This window comes from Coregonus clupeaformis, unplaced genomic scaffold (genome assembly GCF_020615455.1).
Source record: "Coregonus clupeaformis isolate EN_2021a unplaced genomic scaffold, ASM2061545v1 scaf0175, whole genome shotgun sequence".
NCBI classification, from domain to species: domain Eukaryota; kingdom Metazoa; phylum Chordata; class Actinopteri; order Salmoniformes; family Salmonidae; genus Coregonus; species Coregonus clupeaformis.
This window is the reverse complement of record NW_025533630.1, coordinates 376,119-403,638: the sequence shown is the minus strand read 5'-3', so window position 1 is coordinate 403,638 and position 27,520 is coordinate 376,119. Positions and strand designations below refer to the sequence as shown.

At 45.5% G+C, this 27,520-nt stretch overlaps 1 pseudogene; it reads left to right on the top strand.

The window, feature by feature from the left end:
- The window catches only part of LOC123481334, a 62,736-nt pseudogene that overhangs the window by 13,468 nt on the left and 21,748 nt on the right, over positions 1-27,520 (top strand).

The following is a 27,520-nucleotide window of genomic DNA, read 5'->3' as shown; positions in this document are numbered from 1 at the left end:
TATACCGAAAGCCAGCGAACAAATGATTAATGTTGCCCATCGCGCATTTTGGAAGGCAAGAAAGCTCTGTTTTAAGTCAAACCTAACGTATAAAGTCAAACAAGCAAAAATTTGCCTCCAATGTGTGTAATGCATGCCTACAAAGACCTCTTTATCCCCCACGCAGTTTTATTTATTAAATTGTCTCAATATGGACGCTGTGAATCCTGAGACTATTCTCTGAGAGAGAGCCAGGCCTGCTTTAGGACATGCAGCGTGCCTGCTTTTCCTACACACGTTGGACACACATTTCTGCAGGAAGCGGACAGCATTTCAGCAGCTAACCTAAGTAGACGAGATAGTATCTTGCGGGTAGAAGAGAGGACAAGATGCTCCCAGTGTTTTACAGTGACTCTGCAGACACATTTAAGTCGGAGCTGCTACGAACATACACACACACACACACAGACACACACACACACACACAAACAGCTGGCTGTCAGACAGGGATTCTATCATTTAACTCTTTGGCTTTGCTTTACTCTTCTACCAAAGAAATGTGGTTTCAGGTCTCCATGTTCAACATGGGTAAAGGTTCTACTGTAATCTTATAAATAGGGGAACAATAACCATCCAGCCTCCTAGCTGGTCTGGGTTGGCCTCTGCATACATGGAGGACAGTGTGGAGGAGGAGTTAGGGGGTGTGACTTTGGGACGGACAAGAGTGGTTTTGTATTGTAATTAGAAGACTTGAAGGGGCTGTTAGGGAGGGCTATTTAGGGTGGGAGGAGTTGGAGTTGATATTAGTGATAATGAAGGTTTCTAGAGTTGACATTGAAATAGGTTGAGGGTTAACGGAGGTGACATTTGTAGTTGGTGTCATATGGCAACGGAGTTGACAATGAATGTCATGTAGACGCTCACGCTTAAGAAGGACAGTTCTGAGCCCGAGCCACAGAATGGACGTGAACACCTCCTCTACAGGATGTCCTCCCACAGCACACACACACTCACCCATCCTCAGGTCCTTCCTTCTTCACTGTCCCCTTAGCAGTGAGCCAGAGAGGAAACCTTGGCTAGACACTATAGTGACTAATGATCCAGTATCTGTCTGGTCAGCTGCTGATACCACAACCTCTCCCCGCTCTCCGGGGCTGCGGTGACAAATATGTCCGACTGTGCAGCAGGACCAGACCCAGCCCAGATCAGCTTTATCTAGACCTTGGCCATGAGACCCCAGAGAGAGAGAGAGGGAGGCCCCACTGACACCCCATCCTCTAGTCCTGTTAGGCCAACTTTGCTTGCACTACATCCGCTTACTCCTCTTGGTGTTGCAGACAGTCTCTGTTGAAGAGAAGAACACACACTCCAAATAATCAGGAGGTGTTAGCTAAGAGCAGTAGGCTGGGTGAGGAAAATCAGATGATTTGGTGATTTGTCATTGAATGATCTTTCTTTCTTTCTTTCTTTTTTTTTTTTTTTTTTTTTTTCTTTCTTTCTTTCTTCCTTTCTTTCTTCTTTTCTTTCTTTCTTTCTTTCTTTTTTCTTTCTTTCTTTCTTTCTTTCTTTTCTTTCTTTTCTTTCTTCTCCTCTCTCTTTCTCTTTCTTCCTTTCTTTTTTTTTTTTTTTTTCCCTCTTTTTTTCTCTCTCTCTTCTCTCTCTCTCGCTTCCTCTCCCCCTCTCTCTCTCTCCCAATGTCTGTTCAGCAGAAGAGGTGGCCTTTTCCCCCAACTACCCTGTAACATTTCAGCCTGTCTGCTTAATGTGAGATATGAGAGGTGCTGCTAGGCTATTCATATGTAATAAGTCATTGATTAGAAGGCCTTGTCACAACAGCAGCACAGCAGACACCAGGCCTCTAATTGCTATATTAGATGACCTCTCTAATCATCTCGTCAACTATCACAGCTCCCAGTGTGTAAACAGGGGGGTGCATGTGAATATTTCACTTACACTGGCTGCCGCTAGTTTTATACAATGGCTTTAGCAAGTGTTGTTTAGCCTTTAATGCTAGTTTGAGGAAAACCTGATATTGTCTTAACTTTGACCTCTGAATTGTGGTTTGTAAGATGACAGGAAATGGAGAGACTTCATTGTTTTGAGGAAGTACTAGGTGTGTGAATAGTAAATAAACAGAGAATTGGCTAATGCCAAGTCCAACATGTTAGCAAGTTGACAAATCCAAATAAACACTGATTCAGCTCTCATGCTCGAGCTCCCAAGGTAGACAAACAACCGTAGCAGAAAGCAAAGACTGCTTTCTCTGCAGATTAGCCACGGGCTGAAAAAACGGAGAGCAGGTGCTTGATTTACGCCTTCACACACCCAGGGAGGACAACCAGTTTGACACACTCAAAGGTGGGAATCCCCGTTCCACCATGCCAAAAACGAAATGATGTCCCTTGTCTGCCCAGATGCCAACCTACTGGGTGGATGTGGTGGGATTTGGTGTAATTTGATGTGGTTAATCTGGGATTAGCTCGTGTTCACTTTGATACTCTCCATCCTGCTAATCTGGTTTAAAAGACCTAGGGGATTTAATCCTATTACGGTCACGGTCATGTTATGGTTACGGCCATGTTACACTGGGAGGGCACTTCATACTTGGATTTAATGCAGTAGAATGACATGGCTAATAATACCGTATAATGAGGGGGATTACATGTAGTCATGGCTGGCAGTATGTCATTCTGTTTGATATTCGGGTCCTACAAAAATTTGACTGCTATGTGGCCACAGTGAACAGAATTATGTACAATACACTAGCAAAGCATAGGAATGTTACTTGAATGTATAAGTGTTCCTTTGCCATATGCAGTGACGGTAAGGAACACTGGTTCCTATGATTGTGTTATTGCTGACCCTCAGTGATGCAATCTGCTGATGAGTGCTTTGCATGGGTTGCTGTGGAAATATGGGTCATCTGCATCATGGACTACGACCCTGTGTGTGTGTGTGTGTGTGTGTGTGTGTGTGTGTGTGTGTGTGTGTGTGTGTGTGTGTGTGTGTGTGTGTGTGTGTGTGTGTGTGTTTTCGCCTCACTGTCACACTCACAGTCACAGGCGATAAATCAGTTGCAGAGATAAGATATTTAGATTGTGAGGTAAATTGATAAAGTTCCCAGGGCAAGCATGGGTTATGACTGAGTAAAGAGCTAGGCGGAGGTTGATGGGGTCGTTAGAAGAGCCTTTTACCTTGGTTTTGCGACTCTTGGTAGAAGAGCTGCAGACTTACTCAAAAGGGGGGATAAGACGAAGCCATACTGTATCACACGCATGTACACGCACTCACGCATGTATGCATGCACACACACACTCTGTGCATACTCAACACGGGCTATAAAGAACCTTGATATGATTGTGATTTTCCTGTCAATATAAATAGACCGCAATCACATCCATCATCTACCACAACACACATAATTTTTACAAGCTATGGTTGAATTTTTTTACTCTGTAATTTGTGATTACAGAAGATTTTGCAGCCTTAAGCAGTCTAACGAAGGAACACAGACTTGGGGACATTTGGGATTGACTCCACATCCTTTTCACCAAACGTGAAACATACAATCCGCATGCTGTTGAATCAGTGCGGTTATTTATTTATAAATGTTATCAACACCTCAGGCCCTATTCGGCCTGTGATTCAGATTGTGAGGTCGATGTCTACAAAAAATATTGGAAGGAAAATGTTAGTTGCTGACTGGCTGTTTTAGGAATAAAACTCTTCCTGGAAAAGGGATGATTTATAGCAGGGTCTCGCTTACACTAACCTACTCACAACCACAAATATTTCTTAAGCAATTTGTCTTGAAGACCGAGAGGGTTTTCATGTAATTATTTTCATTTATCACTTTCTATCTTTTAACATAACAAATGGAATGATAAGGCAGGTGCCAACAAGATTAATATACATTTTTGGCTTTTGGGAATTTTTCCTCCTTCTTTTCCCCCTCTTTCCCTTCTCTCCCTGTTCCTAGTTCAGGAGTCCCTCTCTATCCTTCCAGAATTCAACAATGAGAAATGTATATTTGAGCTGTATACATTTGGGGCCTCTAACACAGTCATTTTTCAAAATCCTTGTTCATGGTGGATATTGTTCTGGGGAGTTAACGCGGTTACACAGACCCCACAGAAGAATGGTGTGAGGCGGACTATATACAACCATATTTAGCCCAATAAACTGTATTACTTCACTCAGTGAAATCCACACTATAAAACCTCTACCATAGAGGAATCAGCCTAGCATTTAAAACAACTTCCTGTAAAAACAGACCTCTTTTTCCTGTAAAATGGACGCCTTGACTCTGTAGACTTTGGCACTTATGATTGAGCAGTGATGCCTTATCAGACCAGTGCTTCAGATTCTGTGACTGAATTGACCTCCTGAGCTGTCTAGACACTTAACCTCTAAACTAAAAGCTTTTAGGGGTCAGCTCCAGTTCAGCCTCTAGTATTGAGTAATGGTGACTTAGCCAAAACAAGTGAGATATTCAATGAGGAGAAAATAAAAGAGTTTGTCGTTCAGGTGGGGCTAGGTTATACCACTAAATAATTAATATTAGATTATAACACAAAGGGCATTGAGGAAATTTGGTGATAGGGAATTCGAGGCTTTAACAGGATCGACGGGGAAATTAAGACACAATTGTAATATTAAATTGTCATTTCATATAAACAAATTGTACTTATGTTGAAAAATTTAATATTAGAAAAGCATAAATCTTTTTGAGAAATTAGCTCATGTGATCAAAAGGCTTGATGTATTACTGGTGTACGTCATTACGGTGTCTATCTGTAAAACCTTCTGCCTCTGTCTGTGTGATTGCTTTGATTGATGAGTGCTCTGTAGCCTGAGCTCTGTCCTTCCTGCTCCCTGACCCTGTCTGTATGAGCAGTTGATTGACGTGGGCTCTTTCTTTCTTTCTCCCTCTCCCCTTGTGTCTCTACAGGCCATTCGCTGCACTCTGGGTGAACTGCACCCTGTGAGTGTTTCCAGGCCAGGAAAGATCCACTCTGCGTACATGTGACCAGCAAGCACGGCTGGGTGGCTCACGGCAAAGAGACGCCATTTTGAATTCGTCACCTACTAAACCAGGGTGATGGAGCTGTGTCTGAAGATTATCTGTACTGTAGTTGTAATATTTAATTTAATTTGTATTTTACAAGAAGACAGTGTGTGGTATGGCAGGGAAATCATTTCAACAATTAGTATATAATCTGGGCCTTGCAATAATTATTTACATTAGTCTCTCTCTCTCTCTCTCTCTCTCTCTCTCTTTCTCCCTCTCTTGCTCACTCGCTTTCTTCCCCCCTCTCTCTCTCTCTTTCTCTCCAGCCTCTTTAGTCCTGTGAAGAAGATGCTCTCATAAATTTGCCTTCTTTGTGCTTCGGTGAGTGGAGAGCAGAGAGGTCCTGACACACACATCTGTATTTAACAGGGTCACTAAAGATATCAGCATAATATGCAGTGCCTATATCTTTATATAGGGATTTTTATCCCCTCATAGATTCTACAGGTAACATATGAATATAAACGCTTAAAAGGAAAGATTTAATACGATTTTACCACAAAAGATTTGATAAATATGTTTATTTTTTTGAATTTTTTTCATAGAGAGATAGCGTTTCAACTTAGTGGTTGTCCTGTATATGAAGTTTATTAAACAGTTTAAGTATTTTATTGAAATACTTTGTATGTATTTCATTTAAATACTTTATAAGCATTTTGGTTCAAAGTCATACCTGTACTCTACTACCTAAGAACAATATCCACTTAGAGAGACAACCCTGACTTGTTCAGTATACGAAAAGGACATGGAGTGAATAAAGAAGAAAGATTTGATAGCAGAAAGAGGGAATGAAGGGGGAAGAGATAAAAGAAAACACCTGTTTGGCCCAAGCGAGAGAGGGCCTTCAGCGATCTGCACAGGACCCCAGCTTTGAATATTTTTTAAACTTCCCTTCTCTGAACTTGTCCGAGGGCCCTTCTCTCCTTCGCTCTCCCACTTTTCATTTCCATCTCGACGATTGTCAGCCACTCTGACGGATGTGCAGTGCTCCTTCATTTTTTATGATGTTGCAGTGTCTAAGAGTGTGTTGTCAGGCAAAAGCCCTCGTCCAGTGGAAAGGCTGTCCCAGGATCAGAGGAGACAAACCCAGGTGTCACACAGACAGGCAGAGAGAGAGGGGGAGATGGGGGGTGAGTGGGAAGCAGGTGAGGGAGGGTGAGGGAAGGGAGAGAGGGGTGGTGAGGGGGGAGTGAGAGGGAGAGGGGAAAAACAGGTGAGGGGAAGAGACAGGGGTAGAGAGGAATGAGAGTAGGGTAGAGAGGAAGAGACAGGGTAGAGGAAGAGACAGGGTAGAGGGGAAGGCGGTGAGGGGAAGAGACAGGGAGAGAGGGGATGAGATAGGGTAGAGAGGGAAGAAAGAGCAGGGTAGAGGGGAAGAGACAGGGTAGAGGGGATGGAGATGTAGAGGGGAAGAGACAGGTAGTAGAGGGGAAGAGACAGGGTAGAGGGGATAGGATAGGGTAGAGGGAAGAGAGACAGGGTAGAGGAAGAGACAGGGACAGAGGGGAAGAGACAGGGTAGAGGGGAAGAGACAGGGTAGAGGGGATGAGATAGGTAGAGGGGAAGAGACAGGATAGAGGGGAAGAGACAGGGTAGAGGAAGAGAGCAGGGTAGAGGGGAAGAGACAGGGTAGAGAGGATGAGATAGGGTAGAGGGGAAGAGACAAGGGGTAGAGGGGCAGAGACAGGGTGAGGGGATGAGATAGGGTAGAGGGGGAAGAGACAGGGTAGAGGAAGAGACAGGGTAGAGGGGAAGAGACAGGGTAGAGGGGAAGAGACAGGAGTAGAGGGAATGAGATAGGGTAGAGAGGGGAAGAGAGCAGATAGAGGGGAAGAGACAGGTAGAGGAAGAGACAGGGTAGAGGGGACGAGACAGGTAGAGGAAGAGACCAGGTAGAGGGGATGAGACAGGAGTAGAGAGAAGAGACAGGGTAGAGGAAGAGACAGGGTAGAGGGGAAGAGACAGGGTAGAGGGGAAGAGACAGTTAGGAGGGGATGAGATAGGTAGAGGGGAAGAGACAGGTAGAGGAAGAGACAGGGTAGAAGCAGGGTAGAGGGGAAGAGACAGGGTAGAGAGGGAAGAGGACAGGGTAGAATAGGGGAAGAGACAGTGTAGAGAGGAAGAGAGCAGGGTGAGGAAGAGAGCATGGTAGAGGAGGAAGAGACAGGGTAGAGGGGAAGAGACAGGGTAGAGAGGAAGAGACAGGGTAGAGAGGATGAGACAGGGAGATAGGGAGAGGAAGAGACAGGGTAGAGAGGATGAGAGACAGGGTAGAGAGGAGACAGGGTAGAGAGGAAGAGACAGGGTAAGAGAGATGAGACAGGGTAGAGAGAAGAGACAGGTAGAGGGGGAAGAGGCCACAGGGTAGAGAGGAAGAGACAGGTATAGGGGGAAGAGAGCAGGTGAGAGGAAGAGAAGGGTAGAGGGGAAGAGAGCATGGTAGAGAGGAAGAGACAGGGTATAGGGGAAGAGACAGGGGTAGAGAGGAAGAGACAGGGTAGAGAGGATGAGACAGGGTAGAGAGGAAGAGACAGGGTAGAGAGGATGAGACAGGTAGAGAGGAAGAGACAGGGTAGGAGAGGAAGAGAACAGGGTAGAGGGATGAGACAGGGTAGAGAGGAAGACAGGTAGAGAGGAAGAGAGCAGGGTAGAGGGGAAGAGACAGGAGTAGAGAGAAGAGACAGGGTAGAGAGGATGAGACAGGGGTGAGGGGAAGAGACAGGGTAGAGGGGAAGAGACAGGGTAGAGAGACAGGGAAATAATATTCTGATGAGATTTATAATAATGTATTTGTATAATAATAATGTATAATAATAATGGTTTGTCACATGCTTCGTAGAACAACAGGTGTAGACTTACAATGAAATGCTTACTTACAGTGAAATGCTTACTTATTTTACAATGAAATGCTTACTTGTGAAATGCTTTACTTATTTACAATGAAATGCTTACTTACAGTGAAATGCTTACCTACTTACAGTGAAATAGCTACTTACAGTGAAAATGCTTAGCATTTACAGTGAAATGCTTACTTACAGGGAAATGCTTACTTACCAGTGAAATGCTTACTTACTTACAGTGAAATGCTACTTATTTACAGTGAAATGCTTACTTACTTACAGGGGAAATGCTTCTTACTTACAGTGAAATGCTTACTTGACTTACAGGTGAAATGCTTACTTACAGTGAAATGTGCACAGTACTGTACAGTGAAATGGTTACTTACTCACAGTGAAATGCTTACCAGTGAAAAGCGTACTTACTTCACAGTGAAAAGCTTACTGTTTACAGTGAAATGCTTACTTCACAGTGAAATGCTTACTTACAGTGAAAAGCTTACTTACTTACAGTGAAAAGCTTACTTACAGTGAAATGCTTACTTACAGTCAAATGCTTACTACAGTCAAATGCTTACTTACAGTGGAATGATAGTTACTTACTTACAGTGAAATGCTTACTTACTTACTTACAGTGAAATGCTTACTTATTTAATAAAGTGAGGTAGAAATGGAAAGACGAGACAGACAGAGGAGATGGGACACTGTTGAGGGAGGGAGGGATGGAGGATGAGACACATACACTGTAGGGCAAACAGAGATTGAAAGGGGAGATGAAGCCAGAGGAGAGCAGATAGGTGAGAGACTGAGAGAGATTAGACTAAATAGAGAAAAGGCAGTCAGTTACATTAATGCCAGTGCTTTTATCTCCCTAGTTGTTGATCTCCCTGCACTGTTACCTCCCAGAGAAGGCTGGAGACAGGGGGAAACAGTGATAGTCATTAACTGGAGAGGCTGCGCAGGGTGTGTGTGTATCTGTGTTTAGGCACCTGCATATGAATATACCTGCACAGTGTATGCAAGAGGGTTTGGTGGGACGGGATTCAAAGTTCCTGTATGTATGTTTAAAGCCTACTCATGTTGGTGTGTGTGTCCTTGTCCCCGTCCCCAGCGCTGGACAAGCTGAGCACACAGCACCTGCCACCCCACCCAGGTGGAGATAGTTCAGTCCAACGTGGTGTTTGACATCAGCGGGAGCCTGATGCTGTACGGGACCCAGGCGGTGCCTGGGTCAGACTGAAGATCTGCTTGACCGTCTGTTCAGTGTTCTGAAGCAGGAGGAGATGCTCCACATCCTGCACCTGGGCTGGACCCTGAGGGACTACGTCAGGGCACATACTGCAGGTACGTGAAGACACACACACACACACACGGTTCAGGATATGACGTGTGTTACTATACGTCAGAACAGACAGACACATACGTAATAGACATTTACAGTGTGCATTCAAATATATACACACTTACAAACTGATAACTGAAAATGAATACACATGGATCATGTAACTACATTTTAGATGTGAATATGCACTGTAATCCCTTTATACACACACTCACACACTCCCAGATGTGTGTGTGTGTGTGTGTGTATTCTCTTGGATGTTTAACAAGTCAACTTATTCCAACTCATTACAGCCTCTGTATATGTCACCAAGTGGGCCCTCAAATCACTCTCACCATGGCAGTACTTTACTTCCAAAGGCTTTTGATCAAAGAAACAGTAACAATTGAACGTGTTTTAGCCGAACGCTAGCGCTCAATTTTCTCTCATTTTTGTCTTTGTTTCAACAACTCCCGTCAACAGTGTCCTCTACACAAAAAACAACCAACGGAACGAAAAAAAAGTAGAAAGAATTTCACGCCAGGCAGACTATAAAACCACCATTGGATTTACCCCTCCCTCCCTCCCTGCCCTCCCTCCCAGATAATTGCAGTCAGACAACTTTAATCAAAGGTACCAGAGGCGTCTCTCAAAACCCAAACCAAAGTGTTCCTGAATGAATTAGTTAAGAAACGAGGGGAACATGTGTCTTTGTGGTTAGAGTGTTCGGTGGTGTGTGTGTTGTCCAAAAGCCAATAGCAACGTTGTGGCGGTGAGGTTGCACCGTGGCTGGGGCTTGTGTTCCACATAATGGAGTGTGGGTAAGTGGAACAGCATGGCTGGAGAGAGAGAGGAGAGGGCGTTTGAGGCCTTGTATGTGGAAACAGCTTCTGTGAGTAAACTGCTCGCAGACTTATCCAACACTAAACTGACACACACACATTAGAAAAATACACACAATGGAGATACTCACACACACACACAGAGACAAACAAACAAATCCATGCATTCTTACAGGTTTTAGGTTGAGTTGTGTTTAATAGACTCAATATACTCAATATACCCGGGATATTTGTTTTTTGCATTGTTTGCTAAAAAATCTAATTATTTTTTGATCACTTTTTTTTGTGTAATTATTTTGCACTCTGACAAAAAATAACATATTCGGTCTTCCAACCCCTCCCCTCCAACCCGTATAGTCTTAGACTGTGAGAAAGACGTTGCCTTTGGCTTATCCAAACGTTCCAACTCCAGTGTGGTTGAATCAGCTGCTTCTATCTAGACTGTCTCTCTAACCATCGTTGTTCCAAACCACCCAGCCTAGTCAGCTAGTCACTAACCCCCAGATCTCTTCAAAAAAAGGCCTTCAAAGGTTTCACTCCTTATGCCCAAATTGTCAGTCACTTAAGGACAGTGAGCAGTCGTTTGTAGCCTATTAGCCTGTAAGTAGCTATGAAATTCAATCATCTCTCCCAGCCCTCAGGCAGCCACGTTATGTCTGTGGAGCGTTATTCTTTACAGCGCTCCATGGTAGATCCAATGGAGTAGAGTTGCGTGATGGATATTGATGGAATGTAAAAACATGTCAACTTCCTGTATTTAGCTAATGATGGTAACATAATTAAATACAATATGAATATAAAAAGGGATTATCAGTGTGTAATCCAATTTGAATTGGGTGAGAAGGAAATCTGATGTTGGCATTTGATTCAGGGTTTTGATCATTTTAGTCAGTTGATTGATAGACATGTCAGTACTCACGAACCTTTTCCTACCTTCATTCTCCTGTGAAGTAAATGAACAGACATGATCCTTCGACATCTGATCAAAAATACAAATCCTTCCATGTAATCTCTCTCTCTCTCTGGCTTTTGACTCGGAATCACCCTCCTTTCACTCCTACGAGACTGAAGTCAAGACCCGTGATCATGACCTGTAGTACATCCAGTGTGTATGTGTGTGCGTGCGTTTGTGTGTGTGTGTCTGTGTGTGCGCGCGTCAACACAGACACACATGTGTGTTGTTCTGACCAGTGTGTGTTGTTCTGACCAGTGTGTGTATGTGTCAGTGATGCACCATAGAGCCCAGGACACTGAGCTGACAGAAGTACACCTCAGCCTTCTGATGCCTCACACACACCACACCATGTATTACACGCACAAACACACACACACACACACACAGTCTCAGCACTCTCACACACACACACACACACACGTCACACACAGTCACACACACTCCACACACACACACACACACACACACACACACACACACACACACACACACACACACACATGCATACATAGACAGGTACACACACACCATTTCTCTCTGCTCGTCTGCCCGTGTCAATGTTATCGGTACTGTTGTTTCAGCTCTGTTCTCTCTCTCTCTCTCTCTCTTCTTCTGGTGACAGACAGTGTGTGTGTGTGTGTGTGTGTGTGTTGTGTGTGTTGTTCCATGCCGGTGGCACCGGTGTAATATCTGACTGGCGGAGGATACAACATGTTGGAAAGTCCCAGCCAGCCTTCTGAATATATGAATAATGTTCTCTCCATCCCTCCACTCTCTAGCCTTCACCTGTCTCCTCGGTAACACCACTGTCACCCGTAATCACTGTCCGCCCCGCTCCCGGCCGATTGGGCCCCGCCGCCGTCACTCACACACACACACAGGCACACAGGCACCACACAGGAACACATCCGTAGGCACACACGCAGACAACACACACACACACACACACACAGCACCGGATTGCTGTGATCTCAGGACCGTAGAAAGAGTGAGGGCTTTTTTCTCCACTTTCTCTGTTATTTTCTCTCGTTCTATCTTCCCTTTCTCTCTGTTCATCTGTTTGGGTTGGAATGCTGCAACATAAAGGTGAAGGCTCTGTTGCCCTTAACACTGTACTATCATGGGAAACCAGGTGTAGCCAAATTGTGTGTACTTTAGTGTTCGTCTGTGCATATGTGTGTGTGAATGTGTGTGCATTGTACTTGTACATGCCTGTGAGTGAGTGTGGAGCATACACTATCAGTCAAAAGTTTGGACACACCTACTCATTCCAGGGTTTTTCTTTATTTTTACTATTTTCTACATTGTAGAATAATAGTGAAGACATCAAAACTATGAAATAACACATATGGAATCATGTAGTAACCAAAGAAGGTGTAAACAAATCAAAATGTATTTTATAGTTTAGATTCTTCAAATAGCCACCTCTTTCCTTGATGACAGCTTTGCACACTCTTGGCATTCTCTCAACCAGCTTCATGAGGAACACTTTTCCAACAGTCTTGAAGGAGTTCCCATATTTGCTGAGCACTTGTTGGCTACGCTTTCTTCACTCTGCGGTCCAACTCATCCAAACCATCTCAATTGAATTGAGGTCGGGTATTGTGGAGGCCGGGTCATCTGATTCAGCACTCCATCACTCTCCTTCTTGGTCAAATAGTCCTTCTACACAGCCTCGGAGGTGTGTTTTGGGTCATTGTCCTGTTGAAAAACAAATTATTAATGCCGCACTGCGCAAAACAGATGGGATGACCATGCTTTAAGTGTGCGCCTTGAATTCTAAATAAATCACTGACAGTGTCACCAGCAAAGCACCCCCACACCATCACACCTCCCTCCTCTCTGCTTCACGGTGGGAACCACACATGCAGAGATCATCCGTTCACCCACACCGCGTCTCACAAAGACACGGGGTTGGAACCCAAAATCTCCAATTTCGACTCCAGACCAAAGGACAGATTTCCACCGGTCCTAATGTCCATTGCTCGTGTTTCTTGGGCCCAAGCAAGTCTCTTCTTCTTATTGGTGTCCTTTAGTAGTGGTTTATTTTTCAGCAATGCGACCATGAAGGCCTCTGAATAGTTGATGTTGAGATGTGTCTGTTAACCTTGAACTCTGTGGGAAGCATTTGGGCTGCAATCTGAGGTCAGTTAACTCTAATGGAACTTATCCTTTGCAGCAGAGGTAACTCTGGGTCTTCCTTTCCTGCGGCAGTCCTCATGAGAGCCAGTTTCATCATAGCGCTTGATGGTTTTTGCGACTGCACTTGAAGACTTTCAAAGTTCTTGACATTTTCCGGATTGACTGACTTTCATGTCTTAAAGTAATGATGAACTGTCATTTCTCTTTGCTTATTTGAGCTGTTCTTGACATAATATGGACTTGGTCTTTTACCAAATAGGGATATCTTCTGTATATCCCCTATCTTGTCACAACACAACTGATTGGCTCAAACGCATTAAGAAGGAAATAAATTCCACAAATTAACTTTTAACAAGGCACACCTGTTAATTGAAATGCATTCCAGGTGACTAACTCATGAAGCTGGTTGAGAGAATGCCAAGAGTGTCAAAGCTGTCATCAAGGCAAAGGGTGGCTACTTGAAGAATCTCAATATAAAACATATTTTGATTTGTTTAACACTTTTTTGGGTTACTACATGATTCCATATGTGTTATTTCATGTTTTGATGTCTGCTATTATTCTACAATGTAAAAAAAAAAATAATGTCCAACCTTTTGACTGATACTGTACATACATACCTAGTTATCTGTGTGTGTTTGTTTTATAGTACATACTGTGTGTGTGTGTGTCCATACAGCTGTTTTGTATAGCTCAGAGCAGGATTAGAGTGGGGCGTCACGTAGGCTCATCTGGTTCTGCCTTCTCTCCTATGTGGACATTTAGGATGTTTCCCAAACGCACCTCTCTTTCCCAGCACAAGGAATTACTGAGGTGAGCCAAGCACTCTCAGTTTGATACACCACGACATGCCTTAGAGACACCAAGATAATCAACCTCCTGTCACTTTATTTGTAGGTAAACATAATTGTATCATGGTTATTGTCATGATTATCTTTGTTGTCATCAACATCATCGTGTTGATCATAGATATCCGTAAGAATATTTGCACGCTTTGTCATAATTAAATTTTTACCATCATTCATTTTCCTACTTTGTAATCCACAATTATGATTCTATGAGATATTAGTTAATATCCCAGCAGCAAAGACAAATTCCTGTTCTCATCTTAATGCATTATGCCAGGTCACGTACATCATAAGAAGGGTAAATATATTGTTGAGGCGTGACTAAATATGCGTACACTTTGCAATTTACCATTGTAATAGACTGTTTCTAAGCAGGAGGAAATGAATCGATAGCATACAAAAAGCTCAACAGCTCGTCAAGTGGTTGGAATTGTGATTTGCGAAGTGAGGGGAATTATAAATAACATCAATAGCCATTAAAATGAATGATTGTTTTTTTTCTTCCGCTCTCTCTCTCTCTCTCTCTTCTCTCTCTCTCTCTCTCTCTCTCTCTACTCTCTCTCTCTGTCTCCTCCTCTCTCTCTCTCTCTCTCTCTCTCTCTCTCTCTGTCTTCCTCTCCCTCTTTCTTCCACATTACAGTTAGACACACACATGCACTAACATACACACACACACACACACATATAGAGCGTACATAGACGCGTGTACACACACACAATCAGCAATTATGAACCATTAGCGAACAGAATTGTATATCGCATAACGTCTACAGCTGATTCACTCTTAACAATAGCATAGTTATCAATGCACATGGCGTGAACACACACACACACACACACACACACACACACACACACACACACACTGCATCTATAGCAATAAGCTAATGAGGCCTAACGTACTGTACTTCTCCTCTCTCTCCAGTAAACACATTCTTATAGCCACCGGATGGACACAATCGCCCCGTGATCTCTTTTCAACTGTTTTAATTTCAAAAAAGTGCTTTAATGACCTTCGCAGTGGTCCTCGCTCACTCCACGACCGAATTTGTGCAGTAAAATATTCTATTAGGAAATTGTAATGAAAAACCCAGCGGGGATCATTACAGACCCAAACCCTCACTTCTCCTTGCTAGTGCTAGTTTTATTTTTTTGAAAGGGAATCATACATAAAAAAATTAAAAAAGTTGTTTAGTGGAAAGTGTCTGTTTTGGCTGAATTTAAGGAAGTGTTGTAAACTAGGCTTGTGTTGTTTTGCTCAGCTTTCATGTTGCTTTTATCAATAGTTATTCTCACCCCTTGCATGACATCTCAAGTATGGACCCCTGTTGGAGCATTATGATGTAATCATATCCCCTAGCCAGACATGTTGCAGATAATGTCCAACTACACATACTGACATAGTTTGTCTCATTCATTCAATATACAATATGATATCATTCCATCACTACTGTGATGTTATTTGTCACAACAATCTCATTCTGCTTCGCATCATCCAGTATTTATTTGGGCACATTTAGTCATCATGGTAGTGATGTGTTCCTCAGGGAGCACCTCATGCTACCTCACAGTGTATCTGGTGTGAACTATGCTGGCTGTGCTGTAGGTCTGTCTCCCCTGACTAGCGCTGACTTGATCATCACACCTCTGTTCTCCTCTCTTTTGTTCTGGTCTCAACCCAAAGACTTATCAACAAATGTTCATATGAAACACACACACAACACACACACACACCATAGTCTTTTTGAGGACAACTCAACTCCTCTCAACTCCTCCTCAGAATACTCTTCTCAACTCGCTACCCCCCCCACCCTGACTACATACATGCCAAACCTCCAAGCCCCCCCTTTCCACCCCTCCCCTCCAAGCCCAATCCAAAGCAATGTGTTGAAAAATCGAGACGGGTCTCACGACTGCCAGTCGTCAGGGGCCCTATCTCTCTCTCTCTCTCTCTGCTCTCTCTCTCTCTCTCTCTCGCTCTCTCTCCCCTCCCCCTCTCTCTCTCTCCCCTCTCTCTCTCTCTCTCTCGCTCTCTCTGTGTGTCTCTGTCTCTCTGTGTCTCTTTCTTTCCTCTCTGTCCCCCCTTGTCGGTCCTTGGCTCAACCTCAGTCCCCCTCCAGCCTCTCTCCATCCATCTCTCCCTCATATGGTGCCAGAGCAGGCCCTGTTAGTTGGCCCGCTCCACCCAGCACCAATGGAGACCAGATGCCTTTGGTTCTCTCTCCGCCTGTCACCGCTCCGCTCCGTCCCGACAGATGGAATTCCTATCAGTCTCTCTCTCTCTCTCTCTCTCTCTCTCTCTCTCTCTCTCTCTCTCTCTCTCTCTCTCTCAATCTTTAGCTGTTTCTTTGTCTCTCTCTCTCGTTATCTCTGTCTTTCCTTTTCTTGTTCATTTCCTTATTGAGAGAGAGAGAGAGAGAGAGAGAGAGAGAGAGAGAGAAGGCCTAGCCAGCAAGCCAACATGTGGGCCCAAGCCCAGGGTTTTCCTGAGCGACATTCTCTGTAATGTTCTGTCCTTGTAGAACATTGGGCTTCCCTCCCCCTTTTATGAGATGCGGTTTCCTGACTCCACCGCGGGCTTCCAGGAGACCCAGATGGAACCCTAACACACACACTACACTACACAAACCCACACCCTCCAATACGCTCCCATATTCCTCCCTACTTCTTTTCCCTCCCTCCATCTCTCAGGGACACAGGGGGTAAGAGAAGGGGGGGGCACAATGAGGCCCTTTTATTTAAATACCTGACATCTGGGCGCAGTGTGGCCGTCCAGGCTCGTCTTGGGTTTGTTAGAGGGTAAAACCCGTGGCGCAGAGCAGGACCAGACTACCAATATGCTGCTGCTACTTCCTGATTTATTTAATGAAGGATGTCCTCTGGCTAAACCAGCGATGCGATTAACAAGGAGGAGAGAGGGAGAGGAATGAACAGGAGCCAGGGCCAGACACCACACCGCAGACCAAACACACACAATAACAAATACACACTCATAAACACACACACACATACCCGCACTGGCTACCAAACGCAGTCAGACACACCGATCTTCATAGGGGACTATTTTGTTATTACAATGGAATTACATGTATGGAAGTGGTTATTCATGGATTAAGTAGTAATTGTGTAATATCCCCTAGAACAGGACACTAGTACATGTGCAGGTGGTTCCTGCAGGGTCTGACTGAGGCTGTCAACTGTGATAGAACAGGAATGTTTTTCTGCTTTGAGTCAGATTTCATATTTTCACTTGGGTTTTTTTCTCCCCCTCTCCTCCTCTCTCTCTCTGTCTCTCACTCTGTCAACCGGAAGGTCACCCTATCCATCCCTCCATCCTTCGCCTGAGAAACTTCCATTTTAGGTAGTCACGCTGCGTGCAATTTTTTGGGACGCGATCCCCTACTCCCCCCTACCCCCAACATCTTCTTACCCCACCTCTCCTCTTCTCCTCCTCCTTCTCTTCCTCCTCCTCTCCTTCTCCTCTCATCACCTCCCATCGTCTCGGAACCTGTTTCTCTGCTTATCACTGGCCTGATGTCGGAGAGAGATGGACAGGGCGAGCGATTCCTAAGGTGGAGGAATTTCTTCTCTATCATATGGTTATGATTTTCAGGAGGGTGGGGGGGGGGGGGACGTCAGGCTAGATTTGAGTTTTAAGGCTTAGGGTTGGCTCAGTGCGAGGAGTTGTTCAGCTCCAGGCAACATCAAAGGGGCCGGTGCACTGAATCAAGGTGATTTCTACACACACACACACAAGCGTGCACGTACACACACACGCACACACAAACACACACACACAATATGTGTCCTCGCCAGCTGCCTAAGTGCCCATAGTCTTATTCATTCCTGTTTTTTTCCACTTTCACATGCTCAGACAGGGTCAGAGATAGAGGGATGTGACTTGAGGTTAGAGGACTAGTGTGATGGAGGAGACTTAGATAGTACCAGACACCATACTCTCCAACATATATACTGTATGTGCTGTTAAGCAGATGCTCTTCATACTTGAATGAAGTTACTGACACTGACCCTGTTTGTTGTATCACTGTAATTCCAGACCAATTCCTTCCCCTTATAATCTATATGAAACGGATTAATATCGATGACAACAGTATACATTCTGTATATATTTTGTATCCTGAGTGTGAGAATTCTCCCTGTCACTTTTCCCAGAGCACTACAGAGCGGACTAGAGTAAAGTAGGCAGATCTCTTACACCAAGGGCCTAATATCAGTGCTGCACAATCCCAAACCCAAGCCCCAAATGGATTCAAGCTGGAGAGGGGGGTTATGCACAGGTTACATCGTATGAAGGAATTTGGAAGTAATTCCCCTTATATTGATTTGGACGAGATGCTGACTTTCTGCCATAGTGAGCTTCAGCACGGCCCCATAACCTGAGAGAGAGGGAGAGGGAGAGGGAGAGAGAGAGGGAGAGGGAGAGAGCCGAGAGAGAGAGAGAGAGAGAGAGAGAGAGAGACAGCGAGAGAGAGAGACAGCAGAGAGAGAGAGGCAGCGAGGCCAGCGGAGAGACAGCGAGAGAGAGAGAGAGAGAGAGAGGGAGAGAGAGAGAGAGAGAGAGAGAGAGAGAGAGAAAGAGAGAGAGAGAGAGAGAGAGAGAGAGAGAGAGAGAGAGAGAGAGAGAGAGAGAGGAGAGAGAGAGAGAGAGAGAGAGAGAGCGATGAGAGAGAGAGAGAGAGAGAGAGAGAGACCGAGAGAGAGACGAGAGAGAGAAACGAATAGTGATAAATTCTGTAGAAACCATTTTGATGTAATTATGTATTCAGCGTTATCTTATAACACCTCTGCTATGACATCAGGTGGAAGTTGAGTTAAAAACACCTCAAAGTAAAAAGAGAGGAGTTTCTTTGAGGGAAACGCTTTTTAGCAGTTAGACGCTGTGGTCTTTTCAGCCCTCTGTGTGTGTGTGTGTGTGTGTGTGTGTGTGTCGTGTTGTGCAAAGCGTTGGACAGTAAAATCTGGGGGCATTGTAAACATCTGCTACAGCCTTTGTAAAGCAAACAGATGGAATCTTTTTGAGTTATCTTGATTTCTTACTCTAATGACAGGTATAGTCAGATCGCACTGGTGGTTTCTCCGAACACCACTGATCATTGGTGTGTGTGTGTGTGTTTGTGTGTGTGTGTGGTGTGGTGTGTGTGTGGTGTGTGTGGTGTGTGCCTTCATTAGGCTGCCCAGGGGGCCTGAGGTGGGCCCAACGGAGCCTGGCATTGATCCTGTTAGCGAGCAGAGGGCTGTGAGCACATTCAGGTCACGGCGTGTGGCACTGCTCTGCTCCCTCTCCTCCGCTTTGATCGCCAGCTTCTCTTCACATCCACACACCCTCCTGACACACAGCCCTCCTCTCTCTCTCTCTCTCTCTCTCTCTCTCTCTCTCTCTCTCTCTCTCTCTCTCTCTCTCTCTCTCTCTGTCTTCATCTCCTCTTTTTCTTTTATCTCATTCAGTCCGTTTTTACCCATCTCCTCTTTATGCTGTTTCACTCTCTCTTTATCTTTTGCTATTCTCTCTTTCTCTTTCGGTCTTCTGTCTTTCACTCCATCTTGCTCTCTGGTCCTCTCCTCCTCTTTGACCATTTCTTTCTGTCCCCTCATTGCATCGCCTCTCTCTTTCTCTCTCTCGCACATCTCTCTCTTTGGTAGCTGTCCTCTCTTTCATCTCTCTCAGCCCTCCTTTTCTTCTCAACCCTGATTTACTCCTGCAGCCCCCTCCCTCCTCCTCCCCCCTCCTTCCCTCTCTCCCTCTCTCAATTCAATTTCAATTCAATTTAAGGGCTTTATTGGCATGGGAAACACATGCGTTAACATTGCCAAAGCAAGTGAAGTAGATAGTAAACAAAAGTGAAATAAACAATAAATATTAACAGTAAACATTGCACTCAGAAGTTCCAAAAGAATAAAGACATTTCAAATGTCATATTATGTATATATACAGTGTTGTAACAATGTGCAAATAGTTAAGTACAAATGGGAAAATAAATAAACATAAATATGGGTTGTATTTACAATGGTGTTTGTTTTTAACTGGCTGCCCTTTTCTTCGTGGCAACAGGAAACAGGTCTCTCTCTCTCTCTCCAACAGTCTCTCCGGCTTAGTCCCTGTCTGCTCCATAAATGTTTAGTATCTCATGGTGTTTTACTAGTGGTCACATAGTGTACACTCCCATACTGTAGGGCTCCACACACACACACACACACACACACACACACACACACACACACACACACACACACCCCACTGCGTGGGCAAACAGACATGCATTCAGTGGGAAGCTCCCTCTATTTCCATCTCTTCTTTTCCTATTTCCTCCGTCTCCTTTCATCCCTCCAGCCCAGCAATACAGTCCTAATTGGATAATGATCATCTCACCATAGAGGATGAAAAACAAGCCAGTCAATTTAAAACCTAGAACACAAACATTTATTTGAAGGAATTATCTCCTATACACTTAGCTTTATGTATTTGGTGTAATCATCTAAAGCAGGGGTATTCAACTCTGACCACGAGGTCCGGAGCCTGCTGATTTTCTGTTCTACCTGATAATGACTTACACCCACCTGGTGTCCAGGTCTAAATCAGTCCCTGATTAGAGGGAAACAATGAAAAAATGCAGTGGAACTGTCTTGGAGGATCCAGAGCGGCAGGTAGCCCAGCAGTTAGGCGTTGGGCTAGTCTGAAAGGTCGCCAGCAAGGAAAAATCTGTTGATGTGCCCTTGAGCAAGGCACTTTAACCCTAATTTGCTCCAGGGGTGTCGTACTACTATGGCTGACCCTGTAAAACAACACATTTCACTGCACCTATCTGGTGTATGTGACAATAAAACATATATAGTTTTGTTTTGTTAGCTTTTTTAGACCAGTGACAGCCAATCAAAGACCATGGTTTTAGTAAGGGCCTCATTACTGTGAAATCTCCACATGGGACCAGGCATGTAATGGGTATATATTTGATCATCCCTCATTAACTAATCTCCTCCACATTTACATGCATGGTGGTCACACATTCCCTATTAGCAGAACGCTATGTCAACCTAGCGGATCCCAAAGTATATCAGTATATATGGTCAAATTTAAAAGCCCATTAATACTCTATGGTGGATAGAGTGTTGAACTGGGGCATCAAATAAATACATATGGGAGGCTAATGTGGCCTGGGGAACGGGAGTGTGGGCAAAGACAGAGGATGGGGAAATGATATATTTAACATACATGGTAGATGGTCAGGTCTCCTAGCCTCCCAGGGGGACCCCAGAGTTGGGTTTGATCAAGCTGAGCAGAGCCTACCTCCTCCAACTCCCAGTACTACCCCCTACTTCCCCCTGAGCCCATCCCCTAAGACAGGGCCAACTTCAAAGCCTAACAGCCAATCCTACAGCTTTATCCAAGATGCTGGTTGGATTCGCTTCCCTACTCTGTGTATTCCCAACTCTCTGCACTTTCTACACATCTCTCTCTCTCTCTCTCTCTCTCTCTCTCTCTCTCTCTCTCTCTCTCGCTCTCACACACTTTCTCTTATTTTGCTCCCTCTCTCTCTCTCTCTCTCTCTCTCTCTCTGGCTTTTTCTCTCTCTTACCCAATCTCTCTCACCATTTATCCATCCATAGCTGAGTGAGGGGGGCAACCAGCCTACCATGATCCTCTGGCTCCCTCCGAGTTCCAGTAGGCAGTGATAATTACAATGAAAAGGAATATTCCTCCTGTATTACCACGTTCCCCCTCTTTCCATCCTCCCACTTCATCCCCTCCATACACAACACCCTCATCCCCTTAATGGGATCCCTCGCTCCTACATTCGCTTTCCCTTTTTGTCCGGGCCTAGGGGAATTGCCCCGAAAGGGCCTAGCAGCACACAAGAGGCTGCAACTCTCCCCAGCGAGAGCCCTCTCCAGCAGCCGCGTGTCTAATTGAGGCTGGGGATCCGCCGTCCTGCTGGAGGTTTTTTTCAAAGACAACCATGTTATAATCACCCTCCTCCCTTCTTCTCTCTCGCTCTCTCTCTCTCTGTTCCTCCATCCATTTCTCTCTCCATCTCCTTCATAAGTTATAATATCCTGTCTGCGGTGCGACGGTAGGGGAAATGGCTAGGGGATCAGAAGTGTCTATCGTAGTACAAGCGTTCATTCTGCTTTGTTGTTGTGGAGGGAAATTGAATTTTACTTCAAGGTCAGCGACACTGATGGCAGAGGGTGTGAGAGCGTTGATGTTGTGATGTTGGAACTGATCTCCTGAGAACATTCTCTCTTATTGATCAACATTAGAGGAAGGGAGAAGGCAGACTGACACTGCTGCTCTCACACAGGACGGACCTTTACTGGTGGGGTTGAGGAGCTGTGAGGGGTCATAATTAGGACCCTAGAGGACATTAGGGCCCCCTCCTTTCTCTACTGCGCTAAGCAAGTGACGGACAGACATGTAGAATGAATATGGTTCCTAAATTCTACAATCAAAGGGGCCAAAGTCTAGGTACAGCCCTTGAACAGTGCTGGAAAGGTGCTCCAGTCTTAAAATAGCACTGGGTTCCCAGATGAGCACTAGAAAGTATGCATAGTATCCTGGAATAGCTCCAGTGAGGCCCTAGTTTAGTTAACACTATCAGCCTCCACACACAACCTAGTGAATCACACACATGCTGCTGCTGCACACACACACACACACATGCACACACGCACAATCTCTCTCTCTCTCTCTCTCCTCTGTCTCTCTCTCTCTCTCTCTCTCTCTCTCTCTCTCTCTCTCTCTCTCTCTCTCTCTCTCTCTCTCTCTCTCTCTCTCTCTTCTCTCCTCTCTCTCTCTCTCTCTCTCTCTCTCGTCTCTCTCGTGTTAGTTACAAGGCAGCCCCACAGCACGAGGTGTGTGTCACTTCCGTGCAATGGAAGCTGCTTAGACACTGCAGTGAGTCCTGAGGTGGGAGAGCTGCAGGAGCCTCCACTCATAAAGTAGGACAGGAATGAGTTAGACAGGCTGGGGGAGGAGTTTGACACATGTGGGGCATACAGGACCTCACACATACACACACCTGCCTTGCATACACACATTAGTTCACACTGCTTGCATACACACATTAGTTCACACCTGCTTGCATACACACATTAGTTCACACACTGCTTGCATACACACATTAGTTCACACACTGCTTGCATACACACATTAGTTCACACACTGCTTGCATACACACATTAGTTCACACACTGCTTGCATACACACATTAGTTCACACACTGCTTGCATACACACATTAGTTCACACACAAGTTTATGGACACATCTGCATACGCAAATAAGCTGCGTAGTGCATGCATCACATACTCACACAGTTTTTTTGCACACGTGCAAGTCTGTATGCACACACACACACACACACACACACACATACAGTTTCTCACACACTTCATAATTACAGTCAGACACAAACAGATCTCTCTCACACACCGGTATGACTGCGGTCCGACTGCGTTGCCTCCCTCTCTACCCTCTCGTCTTTCCGCTTACTCCCAGCTGTGTTTGACTTGTCCACAGTGCCCCGGGAGGCTGTGATGTCATTGGCACGTGGACGCGGTCCTAGACCACCATGTTCTCTTCTCTCATTGGTCAGACGATCCCGGGTGAACCAACGCCCTCGCTTAAAAAACGCTGGACTGTATAAAAGCCACAGAATATGAATTAAGTAAGGAATAACAGAGGAAACCGGCGCTGGGGTTTTGTAAGAAATGTGCTGAGTCTTCACAATCCTTACCTGTGTGCTCGCTTTCTTTCTGTCGCCTCTCTCTCTTTTTTTGCTCTCTCTCTTTCTCTCACGTTCTCTCTTTAAACAGACTACACAACACCTTTGTAGCTTACAGGCATGTTGTGTTCACCTCTCTCTCCCTCCTCTCTCCTCTCTCGTTATCCCTGTCTCTGTGGCGTGTTGTGCACTGACTGGCTTTATTAAGCGGGATGACCTGTCATGCAGGTGAGGTGAGGGAGGGGGGGGGGTTGCTCTCCCTTCTCTCTCTCTCTCTCGCTCTCTCCGTTCAGGAGACACACCGCCAATTGGTCTAGCTTGACTTCACCTCCGACAGGAGAAGACTGGATGGTGACTTGGTTTAGCCTCTGCAGCCTAAGAGGGAGTAAGGGCCGTCCTCCTCACTCCTCAACCCAGTAACAAGCAGAGGTAGGAAAGAGAGAGAGAGAGACAGGAAGAGAAAGCGGTGGAGACAGGGAGAGAGAGAGAAACTGTAGTGAAGAAAGAGAGAGAGAGAGGAGGGAAAAAGCGGTGGAGACAGGGGAGAGAGGAGAGGAACTGTGGTGAGGAAAGAGAGAGGAGAGAGGAGGAGAAAGCGGGTGGAGACGGGGAGAGAGAGGAACTGTATTGAGGAAAGAGAGAGAGAGAGAGGAGAAAGCGGTGGAGACGGAGAGAGAGAGAGGAACTGTAGTGAGGAAAGAGAGACACGATAGACAGACAGACTGGGAGAGAGAGAAGTATAGAGAAACAAAAACACCTCCAACAATATGTAGCATGTAGCGATGGGTCTTTTCTTAAATATGTATTATTTTTGCCACATGTTGTAGTACTGTCAGTGGCTGGCTTCTGGAAATGCAAGCCCTAGTGAAATAAGCCTAATGAATTCAGATACAGCCTCTGCTGTTTTAACTGGACAATTGGGCATGTGGGCCATGTTAGTTCTCGCTCATTTGCCCTGTCACATTTTCTTAGAAGGCTTCTACTCTGGCTAGATTTACCTCTCTCTCTCTCTCTCTCTCTCTCTCTCTCTCTCTCTCTCTCTCTCTCTCTCTCTCTCTCTCTCTCTCTCTTTCTCTCTCTCTCTCTCTCTCTCTCTCTCTGAAGTAAGACATACATAGCTATCATGGGTACCCCCTCTTCCTCTACCTCTCCTCCTCTCTCTCCCTTGTTCCTTGTCACCCAGAGTATTCCCTCCACCCCAACATCAGACAACATGGTCTTATAAACCCTCCTTCTTCTTGTTGCTCTGACAGCTCTGATCTATAAAATACAAAAACCTCTAAGCAAATAAAACACTTAATTCATTCTTCTCAGGACCCAAACAAGAACTTCGGTGTCTTCTTCTGTCCTACCGTGCTAATATAACCATCAGTGCATTAAGTGACGAATGAAATGAATCAATTCATTCAAGTTTCGGGGGAGATGAATGTGGAAACGAGGCGTGTATCACCTCTGTGTGTTTGGAGGGCTAATTAGAACCCCTATTACCGGCCGTCTCAGCATGGTGTCTGTCCTGATTGTTTATTTAGAATATCACTGAGAGAGAGAGGGAGAGAGGGAGGAGCAAGGAGGAGAGGGAAGGGAGAGAGAGAGGAGAGGAGGAGAGGGAGAGGAGCAAGGAGGGGAGAGGAGAGAGGGGGAGGAGAGGGGAGGAGGAGAGGAGGAGAGGAGAAGGGGAGAGGAGGAGAGAGAGGAGAGGAGCAAGGAGGGGAGAGGGAGAGAGAGAGGAGAGAGAGGAGGGAGCAAGAGAGAGAGGAGAGGAGACAGAGTGAGGGAGGAGAGAGAGAGAGGAGAAGGAGGGGAGAGGAGGAGAGAGGAGGAGAGAGCAGGAGGAGAGGGAGTAGGAGGAAGGGGAGAGGAGAGGAGGAGGAGAGAGGATCAAGGAGGAGGAGGAGGAGAGAGGGGAGAGGAATGGACAGGACAGGGGTAGTGCATGCATGCACTTGCACACACACTGGACCAAGAACTTAGCAAACACTTACCAACTAGTGGCCCCACTAGAAAGCACCTGCAAAAAGGGAAAGAATCCAAAAACTGGTGCGTCTGTGCTCAAGCCTGGCTTCTCTAGCCCTAAAGCCTGTCTTATTAAACTGACTGGTAAGACCACCGAGAGAGTTGAGCAGTCACTAGCATACTACTAGTTCACTCAGTGAAAAGGGACACATCACAGTGCAGTCATACAAAGGAAGACCAGGGTCACTAGAAATAACACAATACCCTGGAAACCTGCATCGGGGTTAACCACCCCATAGTGTCACCTCTGACCTTGTGTGCTAGGCTTGCAAATAATGTGGAACCCTTCTGAGAAAACAGAGTAGGTTGATGGTTCCTGTCTGTTCTTTCAACCTGTTGACATTTTAGTCATTTGAGCAGACGCATTTCTTATCCAAGAGCGACTTACAGGTAGCTAGTGCATACATTTTCATTCGTGACTGGTCCACTGTGGGAATCGAACCCACAACCCCCTGTGCAAGTGCCATGCTCTACCTTGAAATGAGCCACTGGGACCAGCCGCAATGTAGCTAGTGCTTTAACACAGCTTCGCGTTAACGTAGCGGTTAACGTAGCTGGGTGTTAAAACGCGAAGCTGGTGTTAACGTAGCTGGTGATAACGTAGCTGGTGTTAACGTAGCTGGTGAACGAAGCTGGCGTTAACGAGCTGGTGTTAATCGTAGCGCTGGGTTACCACGTAGCTGGTGTTAACGTAGCTGGTGTTAACGTGAGCATGTTGCGGTGATAACGTTAGCTGGCGGTGTTAACGTAGCTGGTGATTACGTAGCTGGTGATACCACGTGAAGCTGGTGTTAACGCGGAATTGCTGGTGTTACGTAGCTGGTGAACGTAGCTGGTGTTAACGTAGCTGGTGTTAACGTAGCTGTGGTTTTACGTAGGCGTTAACGTAGTGGCGTTAACGACAGGCAACTGAGCTGGTGATCGCGCTAGCTTACGCAGCGGTGCGTAGTGGCGTTAACGTAGCTGGTGTAAACGAGCTGGTGTACGTAGCCTGGTAGTACGCAGCTACGTGCTACTGTAGCTGGCGTTACGTAGGTAGCGTTAACGTAGTGGCAGCGTTAACGTCAGCTGGTGTTGTAGGGCTGGCTAACGTAGCGTGTTAACGTATGTAGTCACGTAGTGGCGTTAACGAGCTGGTGCTAACGTAGCTGGTGTTAACGTGAGCTGGTGTTAACGTAGCTGGCATGCTAACGTAAGCTAGCACTCCCTTTTCCTTCCTCTCCCAGTCTCCGGCCCTGTCTTCTCCTCTACTTTGTTGCCTCAAACAAATGACCGTAGGAAAGGTTGTTGAAAGTGGTGACTGTGTGATGTGGTGGAGGGATGTAGCAGGAGCGAGGGCAGCAATCACCAAAGCACAACGGGACTGGGCTAGGGGAGGGGAGTGGACCGATGGGCTGCCAGCAGGCACCGAACCAGCAGAGCCACTTTCCTCTCTCTCTCTCTCTAGATCTAATAGGCCTCTATCTACATTATAAACTTAGATGGACTTTTTCTTATAGTCAGTGTTTAGTGAAGCAGTACACTATACAGCAGATATGTAGTGTATGGTCCACTTTCAACTGTGTAGTATAGTGTATAGTCCAGTCTCTACTGTATGTATAGTCCAGTCTGTCTTAAGTACAGGGTATAGTCCAGTTCTCTAACTGTCGTGTGCTGGTGTATAGTCCAGTCTCTCTACTGTAGTGTATAGTAGTATAGTCCAGTCTCTCAACTGTAGTGTATGGTCCAGTCTCTACTGTAGTGTATGCAGGTCCAGTCTCTACTGTGTATGTGT